This window comes from Eublepharis macularius, chromosome 7 (genome assembly GCF_028583425.1).
Source record: "Eublepharis macularius isolate TG4126 chromosome 7, MPM_Emac_v1.0, whole genome shotgun sequence".
Classification (NCBI taxonomy): Eukaryota; Metazoa; Chordata; class Lepidosauria; order Squamata; family Eublepharidae; genus Eublepharis; species Eublepharis macularius.
Window position 1 is genome coordinate 12589164 of NC_072796.1, and position 27164 is coordinate 12616327.

Below are 27164 nucleotides of genomic sequence, written 5' to 3' on the forward strand. Positions count from 1 at the left end.
CACAATTATGAGAGGTCCAGAGGAGTTAGCCGTGTTAGTCTGTAGTCGCAAAATAGTAAAGAGTCCAGTAGCACCTTTAAGACTAACCAACTTTATTGTAGCATAAGCTTTTAAGAACCACAGCTCTCTTTGTCAGATGCATCGTCCATGCATCTGACAAAGAGAGCTGTGGTTCTCCAAAGTTACAATAAAGTTGGTTAGTCTTAAAGGTGCTACTGGACTCTTTACTAATTATAAGAGGGTCAACCAGTTTGTTTATCTATTTAAATATTTAAATGGCTGATCTATGACTTCTCATATTTAAATATAAGCTGACTACTTTGAGGGTGGGGCGGCACCAGTGGAGCACCCTAAGGTCTGCAAAAAAACTGGAAGCCGTGCTGTGTGTGTATGTGAAAATAGGAGCACCTAACTGGAAGGAGTGTAAACTTCAGAAAGAGCTTACTGTAATAACTTTTAAGTTTAATAACACCAACATCTCTCATACAAGCCAGCCACTTAAGAACCATACCAAGGCCGTCGTCACACGGGCTTTTATTTAGCACTAAAATGGTGCTATTTCCCGGCAAACACCCACCTTATTCCAACACTGTAGCGATTTTCTCTCTTCTGCTTTGTGCTTGATAGCCGCGCTATTTTGTGCCTTAGTGTGAATGCCTCACATCGATGTATTTCGCCTCGCAACGTCCTATGCCCTCCCTTCAATCCCAGAATCCATTTCTTCCTGCGACTCCCTTTTTAAAATTTTATTATGTCCTTATAACGCCATAACGACATAACACAATGCAAACTTTCTGCTGAAGTAAAAATGACTCAATCGCCAAGGCAGAGTCTTCAGCGATGGGGATCACGTCAGACAGGGAGTTTTCTGCGGGCAAAGGGCTATTTATAGAATTTCAGAGTTGGGAAAACAAAAGGGTCGTAATGTTTTGCTCTAACGGAATGTTTATATGTTGTTATTCCGTTATAGCGGAATTAAATGCCAGAATAATAAAGGGGGGAGGAGCTGCTTCTGCGCGGTTAGAGAGAACAGAACAGAGTGCTTCGGTGTGGAGAGCTGGTGGCGCGAAGAGCCATTAGGTGACCCAAAGAAACATTACTGTGCCGATAACAGGTAGGACGCTATATGCTGTAAATTTAACGGAAGAGATGCCCGTGTGACGACGGCCCAAGTGTTTTGTGCCTCACACCAGTGAAGTGTTCAGTCCATAAACCTCTAAGTTACTTCAGTTTTAAACACCTGCATACATGCCTTCTTATCTTACCCACTTGTAAACAAACCTTCTGCTTCATTTTGAATCTCCACAAGCCTCCTGTGTCAGTTTCTGTCTAAGGGAAGTGCAACCCCTAATCTTGCCTCTCTTTGGACTTGGCTGGGTAACCGCGCCACTTATATGTTCCTGAAGGGTGGGACAAGAAAGAAAGCTGAAGCTAAACCTCAACCACGCTACTAAAGGCTTCTTAGCCCAGTATTTGGCTTCATAGGCTTAGAGAGGAGAAATTTTACCTTAGGGTAGAGGAAGGTCAGCCCAAGCCTGAGTTAGACGAGGGTTTGCGACACCCCCACAACCTGGAGCCTCACTAGAAAACCCTAGTGGGCAAACTTTACTGAATCAGAAATTGGTTCTTGCTGTGCCCTCATTTCTGAAGATATGGGAAAACTTCATTTGTTTTCCAGGAAAAAATGAAAAATTGGGGGAGACTTTCAAAAATATAAAATACATTCTTATCAAATCTGAGGTTATTTTACTGCTTGAATAACATACAATGTATAATTTATAACTCAGCACAGAGAGCCAGTGTTGTGTCGTATTAGAGTATAAGACTAGGATTGGGAAAGAAAGCATTTCAAACTGCTGCATCCTCTGATACCGTAGTTTTTGCCATTCAAGAGGTAGGAAAAAAATTAAAGTTGAACCCAGAAACACAATTTTGTAGCACATGAAAGTGTGCTATTTGGACTGAACCATTTTCATTTAGTCATAATAGGACTAGTAGTATTTGGACATCAAGCTAAACTACTCAACATTAGAACATCAAGATCTACAATAGCGTATTATCATTGTACACATTACAGCATATTAATTGTGGGGGAAATTAGTCACATTTAAACAGTAAAAATATCCTTGAAAATTATCTTCACCTAATGACGTGGATAGTTTTACATAAACATCTTTACTTACTTACTGAAAACATTTATATGCCACCTTTCCACCCAAATAGGGTCCCAAAGTGATGAACAACAGGTATTAAAACAGTTAAACATTAAAATAACATTTAAAATAAATACAACAAAATATTTAGACATATAAACAAACACACAGAGAGGAGGACCAATAAGAGTTTACTGGGGTAATTCAAAATTACATATTCTGAATGTGCAAAACTTTGTCTTAGAAAGTATTCCATTCATCCCAAAAGGAAAAAAAGTTTCAGTTTTTTTCAGTGCTCCCCAAAATTTCTTATTTTCTGCTGGAAAAACTTGAGAAAAGACCTTGCAAAAAATTTGGAAAACCTATTTCCCCCCCAACCATTAGTTAATTAGTTTGTGGATTTATATAGTGTACTGAAGGTACCACAGCATTTTACTTATATTAAACCCTCTAAATGCCTTCGCCTTTCATTTCCCTGTTTATTTGATTCTGACGGTTGATGTTGCTTCTAGCTGTCATCACATACATGATATTGAACATATTTTAGTTTTTGAAGTTTGGAAAAGACAGAATCAAGCACATTAAGATTTCATTCCCTTCTCTTATATGTTAAAAAATAACCATGTAAAAGTCAATCTACCATCAGTCCATCTAGAACTCAACCCCCTGTGGCTTTGCGTCACAAGCACCTCAGCTAGACTGACAAGAATAATTTAATATATGATTTGGTATAGGAATCTTCAGACTTTCTGAGACCTACCGATCATGTGACAGGAAGCCATGTGACATCAGAGTGCATGATGAAAAAGAAAGGGACCTATCCAGTGTCTAGGTCAAGACCATGAGTGGTAGACCAAGAGAGACAGGAAACACAAGTCAAGCACAAAGAGACATATCATTGTGAGGAACAAGCCCAGGGTCTGTACTAAGGATGCCAAGGCCTAGTCAGGGATGGGGATGACCTGCACTGATCTCCTATTTCCTGCCACCACTCCAAGAGGTGTGTGTGTTTGTGGGGGGAGGTGCTGGTGGTGCAGGCATGATTATGTTACTTCCAGGGAAACCTCAAAAGTGACAGCTGGTAGCTGTAGGAATTGCTGGAAACTCTATAGATTTACTATAGAGTTTCCAGTGATTCCTAGAGCTACCCTTGGCCACTTCCAGGTTTTCCTCAGAAGTTACATCATCAAGCTTGCGACACCACCTCTCATCATGTTCCCACTCCCAACCTTCCCACCAGTCATCAGTAGGGGTGTGCAAGGAAAAAACTTTCGGCTTTCTTGTTTCGGGATTACCCGAAACAAGATTCTCTACCGGCATTAGCCGAATGCCGAAACAAGAATCTCTTTCGGGATTCGGGATTCGGCATTATTTCGGCATTCTTTCGGGATTCTTTCGGGTTATTTTGCTGGGAAAATGCCTCCGTCTTTCAGGACGCCTGGAGGAGGCATTTTCCCACCAAATAAGCCCAAAATTGGTGGGGACCTTCCTCTAACCCTTCTCTAACACCCACCCAAGTTTCAGACAGATTGGACTTTGGGGGGCCATGTTATGGCCCCCCAAAGCAGGTCCCCCCATCCTCCCATAAAGGAGCATCTTCTTCATTATTTCCTATGGGGAAAAAATGAAGAAGCAGGCTTCCTTTGCCAGGGGTGGCATTTTGCATGCAAAATGCCCCCCAGCCCTCAGGGGCCCTTCTCCCACCCCTCCTCCCACCCCCCACCGAGGCTCAGCCTGCTCCCACTTGGGGGGGCCATTTCATGGCCTCCCCAAGTAGGTGCTCTAATCTCTACCACTGACAGCTGGGGGAGGCTTGTGTTGCCAGGGGTGGCATTTTGCATGCAAAATGCCCCCCAACCCTCTGGGGCCCTTCTCCCACCCCTCCTCCCACCCCCCACCAAGGCTCAGCCTGCTCCCACTTGGGGGGGCCATTTCATGGCCTCCCCAAGTAGGTGCTCTCAGCCCCTAAAGTCCACCCTTCACAGCCCCACACAAACCCAATTCCCCCCCAGCTGCCACACACAGACCCAAATCCCCCCAGTAGCCCCTCACAGACCCAAATCAACCCCCACCTGCCCCACACCCACCATAACCCCAGGAACAGGCTGGCCTGCCCTCCCCTTTTGGGAACCCCTAAACTCTCTTTCCCAGGGCAGTTCTGCACAGACAAGGGGTGCCACAATGGTGGCAGTGCCAAATCGTCCCTGGGAAAGAGCACCTGCCCTGGCACACAGACAACCACCCCCCTGACCCCCCCACCACCCGCAGAGAAGGCTGGCCAGCCTGCCCCATTGTTCCCTATGCTGGGAACCAACCTCCCATCAAAGAAGGGAACACAGACACACAATCATTAAGTTTAAAAAACCTTTATTTTCTCATTTTCAAATTACAAGTGGTCAACAAATCACAACATATTACACTTATTGTCCCTCATAGCACAACACAACGCAATTAACTACACATCAGAGAATCTTAAACACATTTTTTTTTTTGAAATGGACAAACAGTAAAGTTTTGAACATTACAACAGGTCACATAGTGAGCGGGCACAACAGGGCATGGAAACAGAAGATGATCATAATAACTACCAGCCTAATACAACTCTCCCTCCATAAAACGACTTAATGGGGGGGAACCACTGCAACAAAATCCCCCCCCCCAACCCTCTGGGGCCCTTCTCCCACCCTTCCTCCCATCCCCCCACCAAGGCTCAGCCTGCTCCCACTTGGGGGGGCCATTTCATGGCCTCCCCAAGTAGGTGCTCTGCTCTCATCTCTACCACTGACAGCTGGGAGAGGCTTGTCTTGCCAGGGGTGGCATTTTGCATGCCAAATGCCACCCTCACCCTCAGGGGCCCTTCTCCCACCCTTCCCCCCACCCCCCACCACATGCATTCCTTGACAATCAAGAAATCTGGAGTTAAATATAATGTGCATGTAAGTCCCTCAAAGACAGAAGCAATATGACCCATTTGATTTCCACAACCTCAGACACAATTAGTGATCCGTTTCCCCTTGGTGGGGGATCCCCCACTCTCACCTATCACCCCGAAGGGGGAAAGTCAGTGAATGAGCCTTCAAGGTACGCTCCAGGGGCTGCTGCCGTGATGTCACTGATGTCATCTGGCTGCCCTGAGAGTATGCCTGTGCTTTGCAGTGGGCTGATTTGGGCCCTGCAGGCCAAAGCAGGATCCCTTGTGGCCCAAATCTGCCTGCTGTGAATTGTGCGTGCTCCCCAGCCTTGTGTGATGATCACATCACTTCCTAGAACAGACATCATCATGCCAGAGCATTGCCATTAAATGATCATGCGTGTGTGAACAGACCCTATGTATCCTGTAGGCTTCAGTGATGGTATAGTAATGTTTTCACTCACATTATAGAGAGAGAGAGAGAGAGAGAGAAGGGGGGGAGGCACTGAAGCTAGATTATTTCTTCTATTTTACTGTCCCCTTCCAAAGCCAGGGTGGCATTGGCACAATGCCCCCCTCCCCCCGGCCAGAGCCTTAGTACCAGTATGCATTGACAGGCCCATGCATCATAGTCCTTTTTGAGACCCAGCCAAGTTGTGTGCCTTTTGGAGAAAAATGTTCAAGTTGCTGGTGGGGGTATGAACAATTTTTAGATATCCACTGTAGTGCAATGGCTAGAGAGTTGGTCTAGAATCTGGCAGACTCTGATTCTGTGCCTTGTAGGCTTGATGGATGTTCTTGGCTCAGCCTAAGTAAACAATTGTGTTGTGTTTTCCAGAGGCAGTCTAGGTGATTTTGGGGCCCTGGACAAATGTTCTTGACGGGGCCCCAGAACCAGTGCCGCCCCACCACTGGCTCCTTGCCAAGGCCAAGCAATTTGGCAACCTAGGCCCCAGATAGAGTGGGCAGGAGTGCGTTGTTTCCTTCCTCCCCCCCCCTCCACCCCCTCATACAACTAAGAAGGCCATCGGTGGAGTCACTCCAATGTGAGGCATGGAGCAGCTGTCTATTGTTAGCCTGGTTGTGATGAGGGTGAAACAAATCAAGGGAGAACAGCAATGTGTAAACCACTCTAGGTTCCCATGGGGGAGAAAACCGGGGCATAAGATAAACCTTTAATTTGGTGGGGAGGGGGTATATACATTTTATGTGTATGTGTCTGTATGTTTTATGCATTCAAATCACTTGTGGTGTACTTTAGAATTATATTGAGCTCCACAGTATCCCAAAAACCTTGTCCATGTATTGCAAACCGAAGTCAATCTACCACATCTAGGGTATTCTTCTTTTCCCTACTGCCTTCAATTTTTCTTAGCATTATTGTCTTTTCTAGTGAACCTTGTCTTCTCATGATGTGACATAAGCACTATCATCAATTGATATCTTCAAGGGAGAAAGCAGGCCTGATTTGGTCTGGACATGTCTTTTTCGGAGTCCATGGTACATGTAAATTGAAACTTTCTTCCCACTTCACAGTGTGAATGTTTTTTCCTCCTATGAGCTTTGTCTAAATTTTACTGTACTGATACTGCTCATTTGGCCAAAAGGCCTGCCCTTGATCAATGCCACATTAAATACTTCATAATAAAAATATGTTTTTAGAACCATTTAAAAGTGTCCTTAAGTGCCATACGCCGATTTAAAAAACCATAAGCTAAATGTTTGGGAACACAACCAGATATGTGAATGACTGAAATGCAGCCCAATCCCACTGCTACTTAAAATCCATTTTTGATGGAGGTCTGGATTGTCTTACATTGGTGTCATTGGGCTTGGAATCAGGAACCTGGAAGCGTTCCATGGTGGCTACAACTTTCATGCCAAGGCTAAGAGGGTGGGAACGGGATCTCTCTGGGGTGGCAAACTCTGGCCTTGGAAGTTACTGGCAATTTGGGGGTGGGACTTGTGCAAAGGAAAATCTGAGTAGGGATCTCCCCCAGAATCCATGGTCCGCATTTGCCCTCTAAAGAGATTGCCCTTGGAAGCAGCCAGTTTATCTGTAGGGAACTACTCTCTCTAACCTGAACTCAAGCCCAACCAGGAGTTTGGCAGCCCTAGGAAAATTTCTGAAAAAGATGGCAAAGGAGGGCCAGCAACTGATAGAGGCATGGAAGCCCACACCAGGACAGTAGCAGGGGCCTACTTGGGCAAAAGGGACGACCAGTGCTCTCATCCCCCATAGTCCACTCCTTTCAGCCCCACACAAACCCAGTTCCCCCACCCCAGCTGCCACACACAGACCCAAATCCTCCACTCAGCCCCTCTCAGAACCAAAACCACCCTCAGCTGCCCCACACCGAGTACCCCAGGAACAGGCTGGCCAGCCTGCCCCATTGTTCCCCATGCTGGGAACCAACCTCCCATCAAAGAAGGGAACACAGACACAAAATCATTAAGTTTAAAAAACCTTTATTTTCTCATTTTCAAATTACAAGTGGTCAACAAATCACAACATATTACACTTATTGTCCCTCATAGCACAACACAACACAATTAACTACACATCAGAGAATCTTAAACACAATTTTTTTTTTGAAATGGACAAACAGTAAAGTTTTGAACATTACAACAGGTTACATAGTGAGCGGGCACAACAGGGCATGGAAACAGAAGATGATCATAATAACTACCAGCCTAATACAACTCTCCCTCCATAAAACGACTTAATGGGGGGGAACCACTGCAACAGGGTCCAGCAGAACCTATGTCATTTCCTGTGGCTGTGCTTTCAGTTCAGACACACAAAGCTGAACTGGGCACTTCCAAGGCACTGGACAATGGTATTTCTGGAGCAGTTCTGCAGAGGTCTCCCCCCACCCCCACACCAGCCTCAGAATTTACCTGGGAACATCTGTGAGAGATCATCATTGGCCGGTGCCCATCCACCACTCTTCCCGCATCCCCCAACCATGCAAACCCAACATTAACATCAAATTTTTTTTTTTAAACATGAACTGAACATCAACTTTTAAAAAACATAAGCACAACATTTTTTTTTGGGTTTTTTTCCTTTTTTTTACATGAACAGAACATCAACTTTTAAAAAACATAATCACAACATTTTTTTGGGTTTTTTTTCCTTTTTTTTACATGAACAGAACATCAACTTTTAAAAAACATAAGCACAACATTTTTTTTTGGTTTTTTTTTCCTTTTTTTTACATGAACAGAACATCAACTTTCAAAAAACAGTACAACAATTCTTCTACAATTTTTTTTACAATGATTTCATCTGATAAAAACACCTAAGCAATCCCTATCTAACCTGTTTCTCCCTCCAGTAGCAATCCATGTTTCTGGGGCATTATTTTTCATAATAAATTTGGTCCCACAGGGTATGTCTCAGTGATGGGAGATGTTTTGAATACCCTGGGGGGGGGGCTTTCAAATTGCTGGGTGTTTTCCCTTTGCCACTGGTTCCTAACCACCCTCCCTCTACTGGCCGGTTTTAACTGTATATACAGGGTTTTATACAGGGGAGAGCGCGATTCCAAAGGATTGGACTCATAGAGGATGCAGGCCACAAGTTGGGCTCACCTCAGTCACTCTGGAAGTCCAGTCCTGAGAAATCGAAGAGGCGAGAGTTGACCTTCAGGAAGGTCAACTGCTCGACTCTCCATGGGAGAAGGCGAGTGCGATGTGGGCCGACAATGTCGCCCGCATGTGAAAAGACGCGCTCGCTCTCCACGCTCGTCGGAGGGCATGAGAGCAGCCGCTGCGCCTCGAGGGAGAGGTCCGGCCAGACCGACTCCTTCCTGGCCCAGTAGCTGAGCGGATCGGTGGAGAGCGACTCGCAGGGCTCCGCGAGGTAGTCCCTGACCATCGCCTCCGCCGGATCCTCTCTCACGGTCCTCACGACCCCAGAGGGGACGAGGGCCCACCGGAGCATCTCCATCTCCATCGGCACTCCGGTGGTGGCCTCGGGGGGGGCCTGCGCAGAGGGGGCGTCAGAGGGACCCGCACGGCAGGGCCCCTCTTGCGTCCCCCCTGTCGACAGGCGTCCCCTCTTGGCCTGCCTGCGCCTCACCCAAGAGCAGAGCCCGTCTCTGGCTTGGGTGAGGTTCCCGTCCCGCTCGGCGAAAGTGCCCTTTATGCGCGGGTCACACATGGTCGCCAACATGTATGACTCTTCCTTAGTGAGAGGAGTTAGCCTGGCAGCTATGCCCTGCTGCAGCCTTCTCACTAATGCGCGCACCGCTGGAACAAGGTCAGCACGGGGCGCGACCCGGTCTGCAAGGGTGGCCAGATTCCTCTGGAGCGTGTGCACCAGGGGAATGACCAGACCGAGGGTCGCCGTGTCTGACGAGACCGCCACAGTGAAGTCCTTGAAGGGCTTCAGGACCTCCACTGTCTGGGTGATGGTGAGCCAATCCTCCCGGTTGAACTCACCCACCTGACTCGCACCGCGGTGCTCGGAGAGCCACGCGTGGAGTGCGGCCTGCTGCTCCACCAAGCGCTCAAGCATGGCGCAGGTGGAGTTCCAGCGAGTGCTGACGTCAGTGATCAGAGCGTGCTCTGGCACACCTGTCCTGACCTGTGTCTGGCGCAGTTCGTGCGTGGCCTTCACGCTGCGCGAGAAGTGACCCGTGAGCCTCCGACATTTCTGGACAAGTAACTGGAGTTCACGGGTCCGGGTATCCACGGGTTCCTTCGAGGAGCCCAACCCCAGCGCATCTCTCACCACTAGGTGAAGCTTGTGAGCGGCACAGTAGACGCTCTCTCGGCTCACTAGATGCGCCGCTGCCCTCATGTTCTTGCCACCGTCCGTCACCATGCATCCCACGGTGGCGGGTCCCTGGCCTATCCACTCGTCCAACTGTCTCCTTAAGGTGGCAGCGATGTTCTCCGCCGTGTGGGACACGTCGAGCACCTCGGCGTGAAGCAAGGCCTTGCAGTAGCCGGCCTGGCGGTCTCGCATCCTTCCCTGTCTAGCTGTGCTAGGCACCTCCCCCCGGCCCCCACCCAGAACCGACTCGGGTTCCCACCAGTGAGCAGTAAGCGAGAGGTACGCTTGCTGCACACTTGGGCAGGTCCAGATGTCCGATGTGAAGTGCACAGTTCTCCCGGCAACCCGGGACAGCTGTGCCTTCACATGATCCCTGGCAGCCCTGTAAAACGAGGGCACCACCGATCTGCTCAACGACGTGCGAGCAGGGACGGCGTACCAGGGAAAGCAATCTTGGAGCAGCCCTGAGAAGCCGAAGTCTTCAACTACGGAATACGGTTGCCCATCCACTGCTATCATGTTGACGATGTGGCGCGTGATGCGCCTGCTCGCCCTCCGGATCCCCTCTCTGGGCACACTAGCGCCCTGCATACCAAGCATCTCCGGGAGAGAGGCTTGGCGTCCCTTTCCTGCAGGTACCCTTGGGGGGAGAGCACCAGAGGAGCCTGCCTCCTTCTGGCTAGCTGGCGGCCGTGCGGCGCCACTCGAACCCTCCTCCCGAAGAAGCACCGCCTGGTGGTGCCTCTTCATATGGTACCTCATCCCAGACGTGGAGAGATGCCACACATCTTTGCCACGGCTGACGCGCTGCCTACAATGCAGGCACAGGGCTGCTCGGGGATCCTCCGTTGTCTGGAAGTGCTTCCAGATTTCGGAGGAAAAGGGCATCCCACGCTTCCCAGGAGAAGCGCGTTCGGGACCACCCTGCGGCACCTCCTGTGAGGTGCTCTGGCCGGACACACCGTGTCCCACTCTCGGCCGGGCAGGTGGGGATGGACGAGGCTGAAGGGGCAGAGATGTGGGCTCTTCCACCACAGTCTCTGCCTCTTCCTCCCGCGTCCTCTCCTCCTGCACAGCCGCGAGAGGCCTGCTGCTGGCCTCAGAGGAAACTGGGGTGGACCGCCCCAGGGGGGGTCTCACGGGCAGTTCCTCCAACATCCTCCGGGTTCCTGGGGTGAGCGGGAGCGCAGGGAAAGTCATGTGCTCCGCGCCCATCCCAGGAGACACCACATGCTGCCCCTCCTCCAGCAGCTGGCTCGCAACCACTGGAGGAGGAGGAGCCTCAGCAGCAGGCCCCTGCCCAGTGCCAGCCCCTGCCTCACGCACCCGGGTTGGGGGTGGCCCTCCAGCAGCTGCCTCAGGAAAGAGAGTCTTGCGAACCCTCTTCCTGTCACCAGAAGCCAGGCTGGTGAACGGCAGCAGCGCAGGGGAGGGCCTCCTCCGCTCAGATGGAGGGGCTGCCGCAGCAGTCCCCCTCCCCCTCCCCTCCTCCCCTCTAGATTTCTCCCTAGCCTTTCCCCCGGGGCCCCTCTCTGCTTTCCTCTCCGACATACTTTCCCCTCCCAAATTCAACCCTAACTAATCAGAAAAGATTTAGAAAACAAAGGTCAACTTTGTTTTCAAGACCTAACTAACCTGCTCTAAATCTGTGCTTCTAGTGGCTCTGTGACTTGGAGATGAACAATCAAGTGCCTTTTTAAGCAACCCTATTTATGTCAGGGAACCTGAGCCTGCCAATCAGCTGAATTCCTCTGGAATTGAGCTGGCCCTAAACCCCAATAACAGGTGACAAAGCCTTAAACACTCACACACTAGTATGCCCGGGCCGGCCTGGCACCACCACGGGTGCCAGAGATGGGCAGTGGAACCCTAGTTATGGGGGCACTAATGGGAAGCCTATTGACAGCTATTACAAATTTTTATATATATATATATATATATAGAATTCAAACCTAACACTCACTCACTAATGCTTTCCCTGCTGAGTCCCTATTTAGTTTTTTAAAAAAAACTAGGCTCGGTTTCCCTAATAATTATGTTGAGGGCAATTATCCACTGATCACCTACCAACTGGCCTACCTACCTAAGAGACACTATTTAGCGGGACCGATGTATCTGTGGTATGTCGGTGTGGGGTGTGGATGTGGTGTTTTGAAGATGAGCCTCCCCCCTCCCAAGCTAGCAAGAACCCACCCCCAAGGCCACCCAAATGTCAACCCGGACTCGCTCACACTAACACCAGTCCTGCAGTCCAGCGATGTTCAGGCGGTCTTGCAGCTGGTCCTCCTCTCCTCCACGATGCTGTCAAGAAAATTGGAAATGTTAGCAGAGTCAACACCACACGCCGCACACGCAACCCCAAAATTCAAGGCCCCGTTGCACAAGCCAAGTCAGCCCCCCCCCCCCTTAAAGGCTAGGGCCAACCAGCAGCAAAACAAAACACATCCACCCAGCAGAGCTTCTGGCCTGTGCAGGCCAGAAGCTGGCACACTCATTTTTTAGTCCTGTGAAACAGCAGTTCATGCCCACCCCACACTCAAACTTGAAAAATGAAACATGAAAGAAAGCTGGCACTGCGATCAATGCTGGCCCCCCTAACCCCCAAACAATATCCTCTTGCCCAACCAGAAAATGCCCCCCCCCCCCGGCCCAAGCCATAAAGACAGAGCCAAAGCATATGCTCGCAGGTAGGCACAGCAGCAGACATAAGCTCAAAAACCAAATTTAACAACAACCCTACCAGTCCACCAGTGCAGATGTCCAGCAATGTTGATCCTCCACGCAGAGATCTGCAGGCCGATGTCCACCAAGTGCAGTCCAGTCCAGAAGAGGTCCACCAACGATAAACAACCTGAATGTGAAGCAAAACAGTGAGTGCCAGGCCAGCAAACGGGAAGGGTTACCAAAGCCGGAGCAGCAGGCCTGTGTGTGGGCCGAAGGCTGGCACAGTTGATCAGGACGGAGCCTGTTGGGAATCCTTGCAAGCAGGGGACCAGACACAGAAACGCAAGCCACACCATTCCAGATTGTGGAGCACAACTGTGAGTGCCAGGCCAGCAACCAAAAAGGGTTACCTTGGCCAAAGCAGCATACCTGTGTGTGGCCCACAGGCTGGCACAGTTGATCAGGACGGAGCCTGTTGGGAATCCTTGCTAGCAGGGGACCAGACACAGAACAGCAAGCCACACCATTCCAGATTGTGAAGCACAACTGTGAGAGCCAGCCAGAAGAAAGGCTTCTGGCCTGTGTAGGCCCGAAGCTGGCACACTCTGGTTTTAATCTTCAAACAGTGGATCAAGCTTAAAGAAGGCAAGCACAACAACCAATGCTGAACCCCCCCCCCCCACCATCAAACATTGTCTGCCCAACCTGTCCCCCAGGCCATACCTGTGTGTGGCCCACAGGCTGGCACAGTTGATCAGGACGGAGCCTGTTGGGAATCCTTGCTAGCAGGGGACCAGACACAGAAAGGCAAGCCACACCATTCCAGATTGTGAAGCACAACTGTGAGAGCCAGCCAGAAGAAAGGCTTCTGGCCTGTGTAGGCCCGAAGCTGGCACACTCTGGTTTTAATCTTCAAACAGTGGATCAAGCTTAAAGAAGGCAAGCACAACAACCAATGCTGAAACCCCCCCCCCACCATCAAACATTGTCTGCCCAACCTGTCCCCCAGGCCATACCTGTGTGTGGCCCACAGGCTGGCACAGTTGATCAGGACGGAGCCTGTTGGGAATCCTTGCTAGCAGGGGACCAGACACAGAACAGCAAGCCACACCATTCCAGATTGTGAAGCACAACTGTGAGAGCCAGCCAGAAGAAAGGCTTCTGGCCTGTGTAGGCCCGAAGCTGGCACGCTCTGGTTTTAATCTTCAAACAGTGGATCAAGCTTAAAGAAGGCAAGCACAACAACCAATGCTGAACCCCCCCCCCCCCACCATCAAACATTGTCTGCCCAACCTGTCCCCCAGGCCATACCTGTGTGTGGCCCACAGGCTGGCACAGTTGATCAGGACGGAGCCTGTTGGGAATCCTTGCTAGCAGGGGACCAGACACAGAAAGGCAAGCCACACCATTCCAGATTGTGAAGCACAACTGTGAGAGCCAGCCAGAAGAAAGGCTTCTGGCCTGTGTAGGCCCGAAGCTGGCACACTCTGGTTTTAATCTTAAAACAGTGGATCAAGCTTAAAGAAGGCAAGCACAACAACCAATGCTGAAACCCCCCCCCCCCCACCATCAAAGATTGTCTGCCCAACCTGTCCCCCAGGCCATACCTGTGTGTGGCCCACAGGCTGGCACAGTTGATCAGGACGGAGCCTGTTGGGAATCCTTGCTAGCAGGGGACCAGACACAGAAAGGCAAGCCACACCATTCCAGATTGTGAAGCACAACTGTGAGAGCCAGCCAGAAGAAAGGCTTCTGGCCTGTGTAGGCCCGAAGCTGGCACACTCTGGTTTTAATCTTAAAACAGTGGATCAAGCTTAAAGAAGGCAAGCACAGCAACCAATGCTGAAACCCCCCCCCCCACCATCAAAGATTGTCTGCCCAACCTGTCCCCCAGGCCATACCTGTGTGTGGCCCACAGGCTGGCACAGTTGATCAGGACGGAGCCTGTTGGGAATCCTTGCAAGCAGGGGACCAGACACAGAAAGGCAAGCCACACCATTCCAGATTGTGAAGCACAACTGTGAGAGCCAGCCAGAAGAAAGGCTTCTGGCCTGTGTAGGCCCAAAGCTGGCACACTCTTGTTTTAATCTTAAAACAGTGGATCAAGCTTAAAGAAGGCAAGCACAACAACCAATGCTGAACCCCCCCCCCCACCATCAAACATTGTCTGCCCAACCTGTCCCCCAGGCCATACCTGTGTGTGGCCCACAGGCTGGCACAGTTGATCAGGACGGAGCCTGTTGGGAATCCTTGCAAGCAGGGGACCAGACACAGAAAGGCAAGCCACACCATTCCAGATTGTGAAGCACAACTGTGAGAGCCAGCCAGAAGAAAGGCTTCTGGCCTGTGTAGGCCCAAAGCTGGCACACTCTTGTTTTAATCTTCAAACAGTGGATCAAGCTTAAAGAAGGCAAGCACAACAACCAATGCTGAACCCCCCCCCCCCCACCATCAAACATTGTCTGCCCAACCTGTCCCCCAGGCCATACCTGTGTGTGGCCCACAGGCTGGCACAGTTGATCAGGACGGAGCCTGTTGGGAATCCTTGCAAGCAGGGGACCAGACACAGAAAAGCAAGCCACACCATTCCAGATTGTGGAGCACAACTGTGAGAGCCAGCCAGAAGAAAGGCTTCTGGCCTGTGTAGGCCCAAAGCTGGCACACTCTTGTTTTAATCTTAAAACAGTGGATCAAGCTTAAAGAAGGCAAGCACAACAACCAATGCTGAAACCCCCACCCCACCATCAAACATTGTCTGCCCAACCTGTCCCCCAGGCCATGCCAAGAATAAACTGCAACACCTTTTTGCAGAGGCAGGCCACAGCAGCACATTGCCCAGCATCAAAAAAATTTACAAAAATTTTAAAAAGGCCTACCAGGTGTCCTCTCAGGATGTCCAGCACAGTTGATCCTCCAGGCAGATGTCCTCCAGGCTCCAGGTGCAGTCTCTCTTCTTCTCCTCTCTCGGTCACAGCTCAGCAGCAGCAGCAACAGAAGTGTTCCAGACAGTCTTGCTCCAAATTTAAATCCCCTGCTGCAGCCTCAGCCAAAGATTTAAATCTATTGGCTGGCATGAGAATGCAGCAGTGGGATTGGTGACTCCTAAAGTCCCCAGTCCCCTGCCTTTCCCCACCCACACTCCAAGAGCCACCCTCCTCCTGCTCCCCCTCCCCTACCTGTTAGTTTTGGCGGGAATCTCTGCTGCTTTGCAAATGCAAAGTGCAATGCAATGCTTGCACCTTGCATTTGCAAGGCAAAGCAGGATTCCCTATCCTCCTTTGCAAGAGGGGTGGGGGGTGACAGAAGGAGTGAGTGATTCACTCCTTCTCCCCCCCTCCCCTCTTCTAAGAGCCTGCAGGAAGCCTTTGCTTCCAGCAGGATTTTGCTAGCCGCTTGCTAAGGCAAACGGCTAGCAAAATCAAAATGGCGATTCTCGAATGCCGAAAGAATGCCGAAAGAATCCCGAAACGTTTCGGGTTTTTCTTTCGGCAATCCCGAAACGTTTCGGCATTCCCCGAAACGTTTCGGGATTCTTGAAGAATGCCGAAACACTTTTGTTTCGGCATTCTTTCGGCATTCAGAATGCCGAAACGCACATCCCTAGTCATCAGGGTTGGGCTGGCAACCCTAGTCTGAACCATTGTGGATTTCTCTCTACAACTCAGTGGCCTTGCCTCATCATTCTGCTGTTCCTCTTTTTATTCGTTCATTTTTTGCTTTCTATGCAGATACACCAGCAATGTGAGGTTACCAATATCTGTGATCCATGTGAGAGCCTCGATTCATGGGTTGAAGACCACTAGTGTAGTATATGTGTGTATGTACACATGCATGTATGCGTGTATCCTTATCTACATACTAAGATGCAGGGACATTTGGTCATGAATTCTTGTGCCCGGCACTCTGCATATTTAGTGGGAAAGAGAATCTAGCTGTAAGCACTGTTTTCAGCTCTGAGAACACCAGCTCCAGTCAGATGCAGACAGAGCAAGGATACAAATAGAGCAAGAAGTAGGGAGGAGCACTGTAGTAGGAAGGGAGGAGGTCACAGACCTCCTATTCAGCTGATTTACACATGCGAGAGAAAGGGATGGAAAAATGTTGAGGAGGTAAACGAGTTGTACCATGTAGCTGGAGGAGCATGGGGGAATCACGTTATGCAAAGGAGCATCCAAAACTAGAATCCAATCCCTAGGTTCCCATACACTGCAGCCCTTTCTACTACCTTGTTCTCCTGCATGTGTGGATTCCTTTTTAAAACAGCAACTGCAGGACATGAGGTTGCGTACAATTATCTCATAGAGAGTAAGATACCTCATTTTTCTCCCAAATCAATGGCCGACACCATTGAGAGTAGAAAGGCGAACAGCATAGTAATGCTGCATCATATGGTGCACATTGTACACATTATGCCATGCAGGTGGAAACTCAGCGCAAGGAAGCAGCAGAGGGACTGGTATGATAATGGTAGAGCATCGAATACATCCCTCGCATTACTTGGCAGGATCTCCGTGATTAATGCTCGAACCAAAGATTTTCTGCAGGAAAAATTGGACTAAGAGCCAAACTACAAGTGACGTCTTACACAGGTTGGACACTAGTCGGCTTCCCTCAAGTTTTGATGGGAAATGTAGGCGCCCTGGTTTTACAGCTTGGCTCTCCATTACAGCTGCAAGACCAGGATGCCTACATTTCCCATCAAAACTTGAGGGAAGCCGACAAGTGTCCAACCTGTGTAAGACGTCACTTTTAGTTTGGCTCTAAGCTCATAGTAATAATGGTGGTATGGAAAAGTGCTGCCTCTTAAGGCTGTTCTTGTACACCACAAGTATTATAGCCTGCTGTTTGCCCTGAAGGGGCTGCAAGCCTAACACAGTTAAGCAAACGACAACCACTCTTCTTCTTCAGAATGTCCCAGCCAGTCATAATCACAAAGGCATGACACCGTAACACAGTCAGTCAGGTTGCCCTACATGATGCCATTCCAAAGCTATTTCAGAATGAGAAGGCTGGAAACTTACTCTTAATTGGCTACGTGATATTGTTGAGAACCTATCAGATTTACATGAATGATGATGTAGCAGAGTGAAAGCAAAGAGAGGGCGCTGTTTCCTGTCTTCATTTTGAACGGCAATTATTTTTTTCTCATTTTGCACTCTCGGGATTATTGCCAAACCATTGCTATAAAGCTGTGGGATTTATTTTATGGGGTATAAAGGTTTTTTTCCTCTTGCAAAATAATCCTTCCCTGTTTTGATTTGGTCCCAATGAGATGGTAATATGGATTCCAAATATATGTATTTTGGGGGAGTAGAAAGACCTTCACTTCCTTGATTAGTCCTGATAAATTTTCCTGTTTCCTATAAGTAAACCAATTGGTACCTATATTTGACTGAGAGCACAGCATATCCATCTTTCCCCTCTATTATGTCCAGTACTACATCTGTCCAACTCAGGTCAAAGTTCACCTATCAAAGAATAGGATTTCTTCAATAACTACCTCTGGCATGGTGTCATTTCAAATTTAGGTTTTGTCTGGGACTTTTCCATGGAGTCTTTGACATTGTTAGTAAACTGTTACTGACACAGATGGAGCTTAAGCAGGACTTCTGAATTTCTCAGTTGGTGACCATATGGTTGATGAAATATTTAATGATCTTCCGCTGCCTAGCCTCTAATTATAGAAAATCTGTTTAGAAAAAGACCCTCATTGGCTTAAGAGAACAAAGCGCGTTCAAAGGGACAAGAAAGCCCCTTTGCTCAGCATCCAAACTTTAAATGGGGTTGGATTTATGAACTGGAAAAGGTTACTGCTTCCACCAGTTAACTCACTATTTAACCAGTTAGATTATTTAGTTTTCCAGGCCAGATTGAATCCTTCAGTCATGCAGCCGTTAGAAATATTCCTAAACCCTTTCATTCTAGGAGATGAGTTGCCACTTTCAGTGATAAATTTATAAGCATTGTTCTAGATAAAGTACTCATTGCATGCTGATACTGTTCCTAGATGGTACCATTTCAAGCTGCCACATGGGAGGAATCCGTGCATTTTCCCTACACCCTGAATTTCTCCCGCTGTGGATATCATTACCACCTCACCACCAAGGGAAATTTTTATTTTTGTTTTAAAGATCATCAGTTGACATATCATTATAGCAGTATAACAATGTATTTATCAGGTTCTCAAAATTTATCAGAAGAAGATTGAGACTTGAAAGAGCCGCTGTGAGGGAGCTAGAGAAGATCCTCAAAGATAAAAATGTCTCTCTGGGCATCAGGATCAAGATAATCCAAGCTCTGGTATTCCCCATTACTATGTACGGATGTGAACGTTGGACAGTGAAGAAAGCTGACAGGAAGAAAATTGATTCATTTGAAATGTGGTGCTGGAGGAGAGTTTTGCGGATACCATGGACAGCCAAAAAGACAAATAAGTGGGTACTAGATCAAGAGCCCTGTGGTGCAGAGTGGTAAGCAGCAGTACTGCAGCCCAAGCTCTGTTCATGACCTGAGTTCGATCCTGGCAGAAGCTGGGTTCAGGTAGCTGGCTCAAGGTTGACTCAGCTTTCCATCCTTCTGAGGTCAGTAAAATGAGTATCCAGTTTCCTGGGGATAAAGTGTAGATGACTGGGGAAGGCAATGGCAAACCACCCCATAAAAAGTCTGCCAAGAAAACGTTGTGATGCGACGTCCCCCCATGGGTCAGTAATGACTCGGTGCTTGCACAGGGGACTACCTTTACCTTTTTACCTAGAACAAATCAAGCCTGAATCCACCCTAGAAGCTAAAATGACGAGACTGACACTATTGTACTTTGATCACATCATGACAAAGACAAAATTCTCTGGAAAAGTCTCCTAGGAAAAGATCCTAGGAAAAGTAGAAAGCTGTAGGAAAAGAAGAAGACCCAAAGTGAGACGGCTTGATTCAATAAAAGAAGCTACAACCTCCTGTTTGTAGGATCTGAGCAAAGTCTGAGCAATGATCTGAGCAATGATAAGACATTTTGGAGGTCTTTCATTCATAGAGTCGCACATAGGTCGGAGGTGACTTGACTGCAGATACATACAGATACATACAGAGAACCTAACAGACAGATTGTTATAATGGTAAAATGATATCTCCATCACTTATTCCAAAACAGAAATAAAAAAGCCCTCGGGCGGGGGGCGGGGGGAGAAATTACTGTAGTTGAAGATTAGGAGAAAGAAAAGGTTGACAATTACCAGGGCTTTTTTTCTGGGAAAAGAGGTGGTGGAACTCAGTGGGTTGCCTTAGGCGAAAATGGTCACATGGCTTGTGTCCCCGCCCCCTGATCTCCAGACAGAGGGGAGTTTAGATTGCCCTCTACGCTGCTCAGCGGCATGGAGGGCAATCTAAACTTCCCTCTGTCTGGAGATCAGGGGGCGGGGCCACCAGCCATGTGACCATTTTCAAGAAGTTCCGGAACTCCGTTCCCCCGCGTTCCCCCTGGAAAAAAGTCCTGCCCAAAACAATGCACCAAAGCAGGCTTGGAAAGATTGCAAAAAAGATGGAGAAAACTCAGGAGCTGTACCATTAATATGGGAAAGTAGGACCCCCCCATCTCCTAACAGTACTGAACCTGGGGTAAATAACCTATGTGTTAGTGACCTATGCTACATACATTTCCAACTTTGCATCTCCATTTGGTTCCAGCTGTGCTTTCTCTCAGGTTTGCAGAACCCTAATTTGTCCCTGTGGATGCGCAAGGAAGTTTTTATATATATATATATATGGGAGGGAGCTTTCAATCATGCAATATCAGGGGTCTGGAGACTGAGCCCTGAGAGGAAAGGCTGAAGGCCTTGGGAATGTTTAGTTTGGAGAAGAGGAGGTTGAGGGGGGACATGATTGCTCTCTTTAAATATTTGAAAGGCTGTCATTTGGAGGAGGGCAAGGAGCTGTTCCAGTTGGCAGCAGAGGGTAGGACGCGAAGCAATGGGCTAAAGCTACATGCACAAAGGTACCGACTGGATATTAGGAAAAACTTTTTCACGGTCAGAGTAGTTCAAAAGTGGAATCAGCTGCCTAGGGAGGTGGTGAGCTCCCCCTCACTGGCGGTTTTCAAGAAGAGGCTGGACGAATACTTGTCAGAGATGCTTTAGGCTGATCCTGCACTGGTTGGACTAGATGGTCTGTATGGCCCCTTCCAACTCTATGATTCTATGATCCCCTCAAGTCTAACAATATGATGAGCTGCTTCTATTAGAGAAGGAACCATTCTCTGATGAAAGAGGATCAGAAAGCCCCTTCCATAGTTGGAGAGCATGGGACTTGGCTGAACAGAGTGGTGGGATACAGGCTGGAGTTTTCAATTCTTTCCATCCTAGGTGAACTCAAAACAATGTTTATTCCATGCGGCCAAAGGCCATCACAACCAAGCAAACAAAACATGTAAATAAAACATAAACAATAAATGATAAAATTATAATGTTAAAAATGCATAGAAGTACATTAAAACACATTAGCACGGGGGCGGGGCGTCACTAGCGTACATGCCGGATGCATGAAGTTCAGGCTCCCGACTCGAATTCCCTCCCAAACGATTTAATTAGCCTTTAACCTGAGCATTTGCCCATAGCAAATCATGGGCAAAACAGGAGGTAATAAAAATAAGGCTTCAGAACCGATTGTACAAACAGTTAAAACCTTTTTTTCACCATCCGAGTCAAAGAACGGGGCTGAGACGGAGCTGCGTTTTGCAACCAAGATGGCCACCACGCCTGCCAGTCGGAAGGCAGACAACGAAGAAATTCAGGTACTGGAAGCCCATATTAACCTTAAACTAGATCAGCTTGAGGAGAAATTTACTAATCGGATGGAAAAGTTGCTAAAGCCTATGAATGAACAGCTAACCCTCATTAATGAAACCCTTCAGCAAGTTACTAAAACAGCTGACTCAGCGTTAGACCTCAGCATGTCTTTGCAAAAAGACGCGCGCATAATGCAAGCAAATGAATCCTGGCTGAAAAATAAAATCATGGATCTAGAGAATAAAATAAAATACAATAACTTGAAATTCCACGGATTTACAGAGTTGGAAGAAGGCACAGCAGATTTAACTGCGTTCTTATCAGGCTGGCTTGCTCATGAGCTGCAATTGGAGAAGGGGGTGGCACCAACCATTTTGTCTGCTTACAGGCAGATGTCTGGCGAGCTCATCATGGAGTAGAGAAAGATTTCACTTATTTCTCAGCCAGGCATCAAGTCCATACCAGAATCGATTTTATTCTGGCCTCCAGTAAACTTTACCAAAACTTAATTTCTTCTAATATTGGGAGTAAAATCTGGTCGGACCATGCCTGGGTGGAAACTCACTTGAATTTAGATGATAAAATAAAACAAGAAACTCATTGGCTATTAAATAAATCCCTTTTATTAAACCCATCTATACATAAGGAAATAGAGAAATCACTCGAAAATTATTTTATAGAGAACGTTGCAGGTGAGGTCTCCCAGGCAACAATTTGGGATCCTATGAAGGCAGTGGTCAGGGGGAAAATCATCTCAGTAGCCTCCTTCTACAAGGAAGAGAGAAATTCAGATTGGACATTTTAAGCAAAATCCAAGCACTAGAAAATAAGCATAAAAATATAACAATAAAAAAGTTTACAAACAACTTCTGCTTGAAAGAAAGAAGTTGGAATCTTTGGAGTCCTCTAAAATCAAGAAGAACTTACTTTTCTTAAAACAGAAATTTTGGCACAGAGGTCCTGGAACACTTCGCTTACTTGCTTGGAAAGTGAAGAAAAAGGCCTCAGCCCACCAAATTAATCTGATTAAAAAAGGCAATAAGGATTATACTTCCAACAACAGGGAAATATTGGGAGTGTTTTATGACTTCTACTCTAAGCTCTATAGAACTACAAACCCTCTTAGATCTGATATTGACAACTTCTTAGCATCCTGCACCTCCCTAAAATGTCTCAGGCCAGAGCATAGGGAATTTCTAGAGTCTCCCATTTCTCTTCAAGAAATCACAGGGATCATTAAGAAGCTTAAACTTAACAAAACTCCCCGCACGGATGGTTTTCCTGCCGAATTTTATAAAAGCTTCATTCATAGCTTAGCAGAACCACTCAGGCTGACATGCAATGCAGTTCTTACCCAGGGCATTTTCCCTCAGTCATGGAATGAAGCCTCTGTCATTGTGATCCCCAAAAAAGATAAATATGTCACCCTCCCATCATCCTATCATTCGATTTCTTTGTTAAATCAGGACGCCAAAATCTTTACAGCTATATTAGCCCAACGATTAAACAAAATCATTACATTCACCCCGACCAAACCGGCTTCATTCCGAACAGAAACATGGCAGACAATGTGCGTAAATCTCTTAACATAATTAATCATTGCTCTGCCAATCAAATGGAGGCTCTCTTGTTGTCACTCGATGCAGAAAAAGCGTTTGACAGCTTGGAAACTAATTATCTTCTGAGACTCCTGTCAAAAATGGGTTTTGGCCAAACTTTTATACGATCAGTCAGCTTACTTTATGCCAACCCTATGGCCCGGTTAAAAATAAATTGTATAAATTCAAAAGACATTAAACTTACAAGAGGGACCAGGCAGGGTTGCCCCTTGTCACCACTACTGTTCGCTCTTGCCATAGAACCTTTGGCGGAATCCATAAGACAATCAGCTGAGATCAAGGGCATTAGAATAAAAAGTCATGAATATAAAATTTCCCTCTTTGCTGATGATATGGTTTTGTTTATTTCTCACCCTTCCGCTTCATTACCTCTCTTGGAAGACAAGTTACATACCTTTGGTCAACTATCAGGTCTTAAAATTAATAAATCTAAATCAGACATTTACCCTATTAATTTGGCTCCAGACACACAAGCTCAGATAGTCTCCAATTATGAATACCAATGGATCAGCAAGAACTGGCTCTATCTAGGAATCACAATTCCCATCAACTTAGCAAATTTAAAGGAATCTAATTTTAAAACCCTAGAACTCAAAATTATAGGTAAATTCAAAGACTGGAACAAGTTGACTTTATCCTGGGCTGAAAGAATACAACTGGTCAAAACCATGATTTTACCACTTTTTTTAGTACGCTGCCTATTAGTCTTACTGATCAAGATATCCGACAATTGCAAACTCTTATAAATAAATTTATTTGGGCTAATAAACGTCCTAGAATTAATTTTTCAACCATGAAATGTTCAACCAAAAACAGTGGCTTGGCTATTCCAGACCTAAAATGTTATCATATGGCAGTGCAGCTAGCAAACATAGTGCTTCTTTTGCATTCCTCAGATAGTTCAGACTGGACATATGCTGAAACTGCACATATTTTTCCCATGATATAAAGGATATAATTTGGACAGACCCTAAACACAGGCCTACCCAAACTCTGGCCAATCCATTTTTGAAATCTACTTTATCTGTTTGGGACAGGGTAAGAAGCTACCTAGCTCCTACACCCTCACCTCTATCATCCTTCCTTGACCAAACGTGGTTTCCACCAGGTCAAGATTTAATTTCATGTCAGCAATGGAAGGTAATTAAGAAATTTAGGATCATAGACATCACCAAACATGGGGCCATCCTAACTAAGGAGAAAATAGAAAGGGACACAGATGCTGTGGTCCCTTGGTATCAATACTTACAATTATCTCATCTTATAGGCAGCCAACTATTTGTTGACTCCTTGAAACGGGAGTTAACGGATTTTGAAAGTTTATTAAAAAAAATACAACCTCATCGTAAAGGCCTCATAGCTAGCATCTATGCTAATTTAAACTCACAGAATAACCAATTCTCATTAAGGTACCAATTGAAATGGAATAGGGACTGCAGTACCCCCTTAACAGAGGAGCAATGGTCCACAATATGGTCTGGCAAGCCCCTAAATTCGAACGCAATCAATATCAAAATGTCTTCTTTTAAATTGTTGTCGAGATGGTACATGACTCCTCAATTACTACACCAAATTAATCCCAATTTAACACCGCTCTGCTGGAAAAAGTGTGGTCAAATTGGTGACTATATCCATTTGTGGTGGTCTTGCCCCAAGATCCAATCATTCTGGGACTTAATTTCAAGGAAAATTAAGGAGATTACAGATCATGAACTGCTCGTGACTCCAGAATCTATTTTGCTGGGTCTTTGGGAAGACCCTGCCGTACCAAAGGTGCGGAAAAATTTAATATTTATGTTACTTGCTGCTGCAAAAATGCTTCTAGCAGCACACTGGAAATCAGACAAGCTTCCGAAGCTACAACAGTGGGTTCGGAAAGTATGGGATATTTTTATGATGGAAAAAATAGCAGACCACCTTCATTCTATTGATAAACCACAGTATCAGTCATCATTCTTTACGCAATGGTTGCCCTTTTTGAATTACTTATACAATACTAATCAACTGCCTAATGCTGACATCAATACTTTTAGCTTCTTAGCTATATTATGATATTATTTTTTAATTGTACCCCCTTGCACTGTCTTTGTAGTCTATTATATTGGCTTTGTTATTGTTAATGACCGATCCAAGGTTTGTTTCTTGTTTTATTATTATTTGTATTTATGATTATTGTAAATTGTAAAATGAAAAATAAATAGTTTTTTTAAAAAACACACACAATAGCACCGTTGTTACACGCAGGTGAAGGAATCTCAACCATTAAGTGCAGTTCGAGCCTGGATTTCTTTAGCTGCCAGTGTGAACTGTACTACACCGTGAAAGACATATGGATCCAAATTTGAAAGAAGAAAGGCTAGTTTTTTCCACCACAGGGCGAAAATCGATGTCTTTTAAGATTTCACCAAGAAATTTATTTCTGGGCTCTGTATACAAAGGGCAGAACAAAATACAGTGTGGAATGTCTTTGGAGACTGAAGCTCTACAAATACAAAAATGGGCATCTGTCAGTATTTGTGTATAATAACTGTCTAGAATGGCTGAGAGCCGGGTTCGAAACCCTCAGAGAAGTTAAAGAAGTGGCAGGATAGCCTTACACTGGAATGATTTCAAAGGTGGCTCAACTAAAAATCCTCGTTTTGAGGCGTAAAATATAAAGATGGCCCCAGTGGTTTTCAAAACTGAGGCGTTTGTTATTGCCAAATGGACTTTGCATTACAGTGTTTCACAAAACCAGTTTGATGTAGTGGTTAAGAGCGTGGGACTCTAATCTGGAGAGCCGGGTTTGAGTCCCCACTCCTCCATTTGAAGCCGGCCGGGTGACCTTGGGCTAGTCACGGCTCTCTGGAGCTCTCTCAGCCCCACCCACCATGCAGGGTGTTTTGTTGTGGGGATAATAATGACATACTTTGTAAACTGCTCTGAGTGGGCATTAAATTGTTCTGAAGGGCGGTATATAAATCAAATGTTGTTGTTGTTGTTGTTCCGTCATCCAAAGATACTTAAAGGTTCTACATTGTTCAATGGGATTGCCATCCAGTGACCATTTAAATCTATTCCCAAAGACCATTAGTTTAGTCTTGGCAAAGTTAATGTTTAAGGCCTCGCCCTTGCAGAAATTGTCCAGTTCATTCTGCATCCTTCTTAAACTGATACAAGTTAAGAACACCAAGATCATGCCATCTGCATGTAGGAGAACTGAAACTTTCCAACCCCCCCTCCCCAAAGATGGAGGAAAGTACTCAGGGCCTGACAAACTTGGAAATATGCCATTTAGATACAGATCGAAGAGCAAAGGGGCCAAAACGCATTCTTATTTGACCTCCGAGTAATAAAGATCTCCTCTGTTAAAGAACCTCCGAGTAATAAAGATCTCCTCTGTTAAAGATCTCCTCTGTTAAAGAACCTTAACTTTTGCAGTTATATTGGAATGAAATTCCTGAATCAAGAACAATAGGTGTTTATTGTATTCGGTGCTGCTAGTTTCACCCACAGTCAGTCCCAATCCACTGAGTCAAAAGCAGCAGTTAGATCCACAAACGCTGCGAATGTGGCCTTCGTGGGGCCCTTAATACTCTGTTGATCCGGCTGGTAAAGAATCAGGCAGTAATCAATAGTGCCTACCTGTTTCCCGAATCTGCTTCCTGTTCAGGATGGATAATTTTACCTTTCCTAGGTGCTTCTGCAATATAAATCAACCCCCCTCAAGAATACTCCTGGATTTTGTGCACGTATTGTATTTATGCAAGTGGAGGGATGCAATTCTGGATCTAGTCAATGTGCCAAAGATTCATACTGAGAAAAGGTGACTGGAACAGTTCCGAAGTTAGCACAGGCAGGGAGCAATAAAGTGATAAAGAGGGTTGTCAAGCTTGATTCTCCGGTTCCACTGTTTTCTGCCTTCATTTTTATGACCTGCAGGGCCAGAAGAAGTTGTCCTCTTTGGAGGCCACTGTTTCCCCTGCAGTAATGCACGATTAATGTGCTGGAAGCTATAGTCTCCAACAAAATGGCCTCGGGCTTCCTTTCAGCTGCCATTTCTTGTTGTTACCCATGTTTCAATTACTGTAAACTCTAGCAAAGTGCAGCATGGATGTGCCACCAGAAATAATGCATGCAGGGGCTGCCCTTTGGAACATCTCTGCATCACCTGGCATATTCTCTTTTCTTCCGAGCCCTAGCCACACCCTCCCTGAGGGTACTTGCCTATGACTGTTCTCCACCGATACTTGCTGGTTTGCCTGCCTTTGTTACATT